We start from the raw sequence: 9,860 nt of genomic DNA, 5'->3' as shown, positions 1-9,860 counted from the left end.
AACTGAACAGCAAAGATCTATAAGAATTGGCAAAACAGAGATCCTCCTGGGAAAACAGAGAAGATTTAAAGAAAGATCTCAGGATTGAAGTTCAGCCTTTGTGAAGTGTAAATAACCCCAGGCTAACTCCACTTAAACAGCAAACAGTGGAGTGGCTGGATTGGAGGCAGCCTTTGATAAAATCATAGGAATTTTCACCTCTCAGTGTGGGGAGTTGGATGTTGGGAGGTGGAAATTGAAGATACCTCTCTTGATCAGGGATATCAGCTCCTGAAAGTGACTCTGTGTAAGAAGGAACCACTACCTATCCAGTGAGTGCAGAAGCAGCAAGGGCAGGGGCACTGCTGGCTATGGAAACTTACAAGGGGATTGAGTTCTTGGTTTCAATTCCAGGCCAGTGAGGTATAAAGCCACTGAAGGTTTCTCACAAGGGGGTTAGAGCACAGTGCCCTGGGGGACCCTAAATATGGCTTAGAGGGGGAAAAGAGGGTAAGCTCCAAAAATAACAGAAAGAAGGCACTGAAGTCAAAGGCACTATCCCTAACATTTTAGGGCTAGACATGTTTATAATAATAAGCAGCTATAAATACAAACAAAACTAATAGACAAAGGAGAAAGAACCCAACCATAAAAAGTACTATGGGAATAGAGGAAACTGGGATTCATCCTGGGAGGAGAATACTATCGAAAATATAAATCTTCTTCTATCCCAAAGAGTAATGTCAAATAGTTACCTGCCCCCCAAAGACTTTAAAAATTAAATGAGGAAGATTGAGGGAAATTTTTTTTTTAAATAAGAATTATCTAGGAAAAAAACAAGAGGAATATGAAAAGAAAGTCAACCAATTAGAAAAGGAAATTTGACATCTTAAGAAAGAAAATGACACCTTGAAGATTAAAATTATGCAAGGGAAAGTCAGCAAAATTATAAAAGAGTAAGAAATAATAAAACAGAAAAATAAAGAATGAGAAAAAGATAAAAGTGTAAGAAAAAATAACTGCTCTGGAAAACTGATGAAGAAAAAACATAAGAATAATCAGACTACCTGAAAGCTGTAATAAAAATAATTTTGATATAATAATACAAGAAATAATTAAAGAAAGTTGTCTTGAAGTATTAAAAGTATTTTACCCATATAATCAATGTAACATTCCTATGTTCTATGATCTCATATATGTATTACCTCCAGTAATGAAAATTGCAACCCATTTTTCCCTGCCCATCACATGTATTCTTCTCTTTTGTATTCTTCCATCATCTTCATGACAATGATTTTAGGGCCTCTCTAATTCTCTTTTGAAACTACTCAAATATAGAAGCTATATTCAAATTATATATAAATTATCTTTCACTTCTTATATTACTGGTCCACTTTATTTTTTCTAGCTTATACCTTTCTATGATAAAAATAATTTTTCTATTTTTAAAAAATTTTGTTTATTTAATAATTTTCCTCAGTTATTACATTCAAAACAATTTTTTTTAACATTTATTTTAAGATTGGGGAGTTCTAGATTATCTCCTTTATCTCTACCCACAATTAAGAAACCACATACAAAGTTATGCAAAACATTTCCATAAAAGTCAAGTCGTGAAAGAAAACATAGATCTCCCACATGAAAATAAAAAGCCTCAAGAAAAATTAAGTTAAAAAGAGACAGAGAGAGTAATGAAATGTTTTGATCTATATTCAGTCTCAATCAGTTCCTTCTCTGGGTATGGATAGTATTTTTCATCATAAATCCTTCAGAATAGGTATGGATGATTGTACTACTGAGAATAACAAAGTCATTTACAACTGGTCATCCCAAAACATTGCTATTAATTTGTATACACAATATTTCACTTTGTTCATGGAAGACTTTCCAGATTTTTCTTACTTTCCTGAAAGCATCTTGCTCATCATTTTCCAAAGTAAAATAATATGTCATCGAGGGAAAGTTGCTTTGAATTTTTTTTTTTACAATTACTATTGCTAATTATATTTCCCCCCATTTGTTTTCTCTCTCCTTTCACCTTATCTTTCTTCAAAAGTGTTTTGCTACTTTCCACTCCCTCCCCCAATATGACCTCTTTTTTATCACCTTCCCCCACTTACAATATTCCATTTTCCTCCTTTTTACTTGCAGAGTAAGATAGATTTCTATATTTCTATTGAACAAGTATGTTATTTCCTATTTGAGCCAATTCTGATGAGAGTAAGGTTCACTCTCTTACCCATTCCTCTCCCTCTTTCCCTCTACAGTAAAAGCATTTTTGTGCCTCTTTTTTATGGCAGATAATTTGTACCATTCCACTTCTCCCTTTCCCCTTTCCCAGTACATTCCTTTTTCACCCCTTAATTTCATCATCATTAAAAAAAAGGTATTATCCCTTCATATTCAACTCATACCCATGTCCTCTGTCTATATATACTCCTTCTAACTGCTATAATAATGAGAATGTTCTAATGAGTTACAAATATCCTCCCATGTAGGAATGTAAAAAGATAAATCTTATTAAGTACCTTATGGTATCACTTTCCCCATTTACCTCCAGAGTCCTGTATTTGAAAATCAAATTTTCCATTCAGCTCTGGTCTTTTCATCATGTACCCTTGAAAATCCCATTTTATTGAATGACCACTTCTTTCTTTGAAGGATCATACTCAGTTTTGCTAGGTAGGTGATTCTTGGTTGCAATCCTTGCTTTTTGGAATATCACGTTCCAAGCCTTCTGATCCTTTATTGTAGAAGCTCCTAGATCTTGTGTTACCCTGACTGTGGGTTCACTATACTTGATTTGTTTTTTTTCTGAATGCTTGCAATATTTTCTCCCAATTCTGGGAGATCTAGAATTGGTTACAATATTCCTAGAAGTTTTTATTTTAGGATCTCTTTCAGGAGGTGATTGGTGCATTCTTCCAATTTTTATTTTACTCTCTGGCTCTAGAATATTAAGACAATTTTCCTTGATAATTTCTTTCTTTTTTTTAATTTTTTGAGCATTACTTTCAGGTAGACAAATGATTTTTAAATTATCTCTCCTAGATCTATTTTCCAGGTCAGTTGTCTTTCCAATGAGATTTTTTCCCCTATTTATTCATTTTTTTTGGTTTTGCTTTATTGTATCTTGATTTCTCATAAAGTCATTAACTTCCATTTGCTCAATTCTAAATTTTAAGAAATTACTTTCCTTAATGAACTTTTGTACCTTCTTTTCCAATTGACCAATTTTGTTTGTTTTTTAAGGCATTCTTCTCATTAGCTTTTTGTATTTCCTTCTGTACCTCTCTCAATTCATTCCCTAATTTTTTCTCTGTCAAGTCCCTTTGAGCTCTTCCCTGACCTGAGTCCAATTCTTATTTTTCTTGGAGGCTTTGGATGTAGGACCTTTGATTTTGTTATCACCTCTGAGTGTGTTTTGATCCTCCTTGTCACCATAATAACTTTCAATGGCAAGAATTTATTCTTTGTTTTGTTTTCTGCTTATTTTCCTATCCTATTACTACTCATTTTAACTCCATGTTAAAGTAGGGCTCTATTTCCAGGGTGGAGAGTGCATTGTCTCAAGCTTCAGGGATTTTGTGCATCTGTTTTTAGCAATTCTAACAATCTGACCATAAGCACTCTTTAAGTTAAGCATGTCCCTGCCCCACTGTAGCTGTAAGACCTAATGTTCTGGCCAGGGCTGGGGATTCTGCTGATGGGGGTTGTGCTGGGACTGCACACCAGTCTCCCATCCCATTTCCATAGACCCTCTCCACTGACCTTCCCCTTCTTCTCCATATCCCCGGACTGAAAGGTCCAGAAGTCTCCAGCATTGCAGCTGATTCAGAAGTCCTACCTCACTGATGCTGAGGTCAGGACCTGAACTGGAACCTGCACTGGGATAGGGTGCTGGGCTCCCACTCTGGTTGCACAGACATTTTCTTCTGACCTTCCAAGTCCTCTGGTGTCTGTGAGCTGAGAGGTCTGGATACCACTGGTAAGACTGGTGATTCAGAAGTCGAGCCTGGCCAGTGCTGAATCTGGTCGAATGTGCCCTGCCCCAGAACTCCCACCCTGGTGTGATAGATCTTTACTGCTGAGCTTCTAAGTTGCCTTTGGCTGGAAAATGTTCTACTCTACCTTTTTTGATGTTCTGATGCTGTAAAATTTGTTTAGAGTCATTTTTTTAAGGGAATTTGAAGAAGTTTAGGGGAGAGGTTGGTCAAATTCCTGCCTTTACTTCTCTATCTTGGCTTTTCCTCTTTGATAAAAAAATATTAAAAAGAACAGCCAACCATTTTTTCCATATTATGGTAAACAATTGGCCTGATTGTTTTTCACATAATTGCTTGAATCAATTTTTTTTTTCACGTTATAGAATTTTCTTAGGTAGCTGTTGATTACTTTGTTTATTCTTAACAGACAGTAGATTAAAATAATATTTATTTTGACCATGAAATTGACAAAAAATCATAGGTTTGGGACAAAAACTATCTTTAGCTATATTATCCTGTTGCCAAAATAGAAATTAAAGAATGTGGGGACCATCAAAGAAATTCAAGATGGCTATTTACTTTTATGCTGTTTGAAGAAAATAAATAGTGTATCTTCTTTAGTCTGATAGATATGGAGACTATCTCTTTGATTTCATTAACATAAAAAATTCCTAGGCGAATAAATTCTCTACCAATGCAGGTTAGTATTTTCCTTATAGTTATAGTCTTAGAGAATTTATTTAGATAGTGAAAGACTAAGTGATTTGCCCTGCGTCACACAATTTGTTGTGTCAAAGGCAAAACTTGCATTCAAACCTTCCTGAGTCCAAGACCGATTCTCCATACACTCTATGCTATAAACCTCTATAACAGGATTTATAAATCTAAATAGAACTATTTCACAGATGAGGAAAGCAAAGGTCATCAAAGTTAAATGACTTGTTCATGGTAGAAGACCTAGAGTTAGCAAGGATCAGAGATTAGAGATTATATTTTATCCCAGATTTTCCTAGCTCTGTCTCCATCAATCTCTAAATTAAATCTTTATCCTCTATGCCACATTGCCTATAGAATTAGGAAAGAGAGGATTAAGCCTGCCCTCTGAGACTTATATTCCTTCCTTTTATGACAGTTTTGGCCATAGAGACAAGTTATTTTGTACTGCTTAAGGAAAAGTCATAAAAGTATAAGAAGAGTCCAAAGTCCTTTCAAAGATACTCTTTCAAAGAGTATCTCAAATGAGGGTTCCCATGGAAGACATAGAGATGATAAAATTCAAAATCAGAGAAAACAGATATTTCAAGTCATTGGAATTATCTGGAATTTCTGTAGCAAATCATACTCCACTGGCAAATGAAGAATGATTCTATGAAGATAATCTAAGATCATAGAAAGACAAAAGGTGGCAGGATGACAATATATACAAAATGACCACAATAATAAGAAGAATGAACAGAGAGTAGATTGGTTCTATTATTAAACACTAGAGGGCCAATCATCCCCATTTCCTCTTGCCCCATAAGAAGGGGAAGGATCCATTGGAATGCTGTACCAGATATACTAGGAATTTGTACATCTTCTCACATGTTCTGCTATGATAATAACTTCAATTCAAAGAACACTAACCAAAGCCAAAGACTATGCATTTTAATGACCAACCTTAGACTTGGTAAATTATGCCACAGAGCAATATGGGGCATAATGGATGAGCAATACTATCCATGAGGTCACATAGAGAAGTTTTGATTGCTTAATTTTGTCCAACTCTTTTTCTTTGTTACAAGAGTACAAGGGAAGGTTACCTGGATGAATTAGGTGAGGTGGGGAGGGTATTCTGTTTCAAAATGATTTATGTAAAACCCCCCAAAATACCAATAATTTTAAAAGAAATAAATTGTATTTACCTTTCTTCTTCCAAACCCCATCTCAAAGAAAGAAAGTCAAGTTATCAGAATAATCATTAGAACAAAATCATATATTTTAGAATTGTCTTAGGTAGCTACTGTATGGAAAATAAGACTCTAAAGATTAGTCATTTATTCTAGCCTAATTATCTGACTACTAGATCTTCTAGGCTTCACTAGCCTTACAAGCACTTTTAATTTTGCCACTGAAATATCCAATGATTTCTAGACTTTCCATCATCATCCTAGTGAGATCTCCCCGAACCTCTGAATCTTTCTATCTTCTCTGAAGGTCAACTTAGTTTAATTTATTTCTCTTTTTTTCTGCCTCTCTCTCTCCCCATTTAGTGTGTAAGCTCATTTAAAGCTGGGAATCTTATTTGTCCTAATTATATTCCTACAGTGAAGTTTTAATAATTTTTTTATTTCTTTGTTACTTCTAAGCAAATTATGGACATCAGATAACTCATGAGGTCTAACAATTTTTCAGTAAATCTTTTCTCAGAATACATATCAACATAATTGTCTCCTGATTTTGTGCTTCTCAGTTTTTAGCTTTCAGGGTTATATGCCCTTGTCTCATGCCAATGTACTCAAGCATCAACCAAACCAACTATTGACCTCCTCACCACAGGAGGGTAATAGTGATGAGCTGTTCTTCCAAGCACCTGCTGGGAATCTCCATTGCAATGTAATGATCTTTCTGTCAGGGAATTGCAGACTCTAGAGGAATAAAGGAACCTGGAAACTGAACTCTCTACATTGTGCTGAAAGATAGCAACCACCCAGATCAATCAGTGTCACTTTCAGATTTACAATATTTACCTTTTTGAATTTGGCAGAATGGAAAGTTTAAAATAACATTGAGTTCTAATCTCTATGGCACTATGTATATTTATCCGTTGTGGAAGAAAACTTTTTCTAAATCATCTACTTACTAAATCACTAAGTTACTAAATAACTTCTTAGTTCTATCTCATAAGACTGACTATGGTCAATGCCAAATGAATTCTTTCAGTGGCCTCTCTCTTTGTGGGAGAATCTTTTCCTCTCAGTTGGTCTATCTTTGCCACTGTTTCTGACATAACTGCTTTAGTAGTCAATAACCTGCTGTTTGAATAATCAGAAATAAGGGAGATGTCAGTTTAAGATCTCATAAGACTTTATACCAAAGAAAAGGAGAAACAAATACAAAGTGATCCCATCAGACACAGACTTGCCTAGAAAGTGATAAGGTGATAAGTGATGGGACCAATGAGGTAAAGAAACCAATCCACTGACTCTCCAGATTTCAGAAATTAGTAGAAAGATCTGGCTTAAAGAGCAGAGATTGTCAGGGTTTTGAGGGTATTGTTGCTGCTGGTTTTCTTTTTTAATGTAGCTAAATAAATAGAAACCTCAGTAGACAATGAAAAGAATCCTTATGGCTAACAACAGAGGATATTTGTATCTATCTTATAGTTGGGAGAGTTGATTCTAAATCACTCTTCTCACTGAATTACATGGAATAAGAACTAGAGCTGTGATTTCATCAGTATAGAAAACTCCTGGGGGAGAAAATTTCCTCTATCAATGCATACCAGCACCTACTCTGAAAATTATAATCTTATAGAGGTGCCTGGAGCATTTAGAATTTAAGTTACACAGTATCACAGACAGAATATAATCCCAGGTCTTCCTGGCTCTCTATTATGATAAGACTGTCTCTCACTCTTCAATCAATAGCTTACAAATCTCATAATAGAAAAAAAAATAACTCAAGATCAGAATTTCTTAAACCTTTGCTATATTTATAATTATCTACATTTAGTTTTCAGTATTTTACTTATATTTTAAATCCTTTTTTTAAATGATCAAGTTTCTTATATAAATGTTTATGTCTCTAGCAGTAGGCATGTTAAATGATATATATGAATTCATATATATGTGTATTCTACATATATGTGCATACTATGTGTGTGTATATATACATATATACACATACACATATGATAAATATTAGGTCATATCAATGAAAACTTTCACAAAATTTTGTGTCTAGGCTTAGAACAGAAAAAAATTAATCAACATTTGTGTTTATTTGGATTTTACACATGAATTGCTATTGAATCATCCAGTTCTAAGCTGGGCATGAGAACAGTCACAGTGGTTCATTCAAACTGTAGTCATTCTTCCTCTGACCAGATGGGTTGTGAGGAGATAGAAGTGGCCACAATTACATCATGGCATGTTTTTTTCCCTAGGAATCAGAAGCATCATCTTGATTAAGGTCAAACAGCTCAAGCCACTAGAAGTAGCATGAAATTGAGAAACCATATTCTAATGCAATGAATCATTTCACAACACTCCACCTTTAGATTCACACAGCCTGGTAGGATTTTAGCATAGTGCTAAAAAAAACTCTGAAATTCATGCACTAAATCTTAGAGTATTTATTTAAAATATTTATAATGCTCATGTTAAAAAAGATGCATAAGTATTAAAAATGTCAGTTCAAAAAAATTGATAGTGTCTGCTTACTTAAAGGTGTGTTCTTTGAAAATAAATCCTCATATAAACCTATGTAAAACATTACCTTTTTCTTGAGAGAAAATAGAACATTCAAATTAACATTAATTCCAGTCAGAAAATGCCTTTGATTTATTGATTTAAAAAAAGTAGTAAAGTTACTATTAAAAATTCCAAAAAAAAGTGTCTTCTTTATAGCTTGAAGCATGATGAATCAATTATCCCTTCATAATTATCCACCTTTATAGTATGCTTTAGGCTTTACAAAGTTATTTCTGAAACTCTGAGAGGTAGGTAGGAAAAGTACTATCATTTTTATAAGTTATATTGAAGCTTTTTGTTTTTCTAAAAAATATAGATATTCCTCTCTCCTTTTGTTCCTCTCTAGCCCCCCCTCCTTCCTCTCTCTTTTACACACACACACAAACACACACACACACACACACACACACACACACACACACACAGACACACACACACACACAGACACACACACACATACTATATACCATTGAATCTTTGATTGTAACAAAGAAAAAGCAGTTAATCCAAACCTGCTAACACTATACCTGACATCATATTATATATTATTGTAACCTATTCTGCACATCAGGAAGTTCAGTCTTAGAGAAATAACAAGACTTTCTCATATTCATACTAACATTATTGCCCATATTCAAACCTAAATATCTTAACTGAAAGCCCACCTCTCTTTCCATTATACTTTCTGGATTCCAGATAATACCCTAGAACCAAGAATTCATGTATATTTCAACTACAGAGATAAAAAGAAATGTAAGCATCAGGCTATATTAGGCAATATGATGTACTGCAGGAAAATATTCTTAATTTGAAATTAAAGGACCTGAGTTCAAGTTCTAGTTTTGCTAAGGATGGAGCTTTTAATGAACCTGATCAATTCTCTTGCTTTATATTTCAAAACCTTGGTCAGTGGGTTTTCATGAATTCATATTTTGCTGCTTTCCCCCAAAAGCTTTATGTGCTATTTTATAGAGTGGTAGATTCTCCATAATCCCATATCATGTGATTTTCTATAAATTATCTATGTTGGTTCTTCCAATGAAATTAAGCCATTTTAGATAATGTAGCAGAAATCTATCTTCTAGCTCAAATATCTGACAATAGACTGGGACATTGTCATACTGTTTGTTTTACTAAGAGTATGCTTATTTAGATCAAAATGGGTCCATGATTTAGGCATAAAGAATGAGATCATAAATATATTAGAGGAACAGAGGATAATCTACCTCTCAGACCTGTGGAGGAGGAAGAAATTTATGACCAGAGGAGAATTAGAGATCATTATTGATCACAAAATAGAAGATTATGATTACATCAAACTAAAAAGTTTCTGTACAAACAATACTAATGCAAACAAGATTAGAAGGGAAGTAACAAATTGGGAAAATATTTTTAAAAGGAAAGGTTCTGACAAAGGTCTCATTTCCAAAATATATAGAGA

Source organism: Sminthopsis crassicaudata, chromosome 5 (genome assembly GCF_048593235.1).
Source record: "Sminthopsis crassicaudata isolate SCR6 chromosome 5, ASM4859323v1, whole genome shotgun sequence".
Lineage (NCBI taxonomy): Eukaryota > Metazoa > Chordata > Mammalia > Dasyuromorphia > Dasyuridae > Sminthopsis > Sminthopsis crassicaudata.
The sequence above is the reverse complement of the archived record's forward strand: the minus strand, read 5'-3'. Positions refer to the sequence as shown.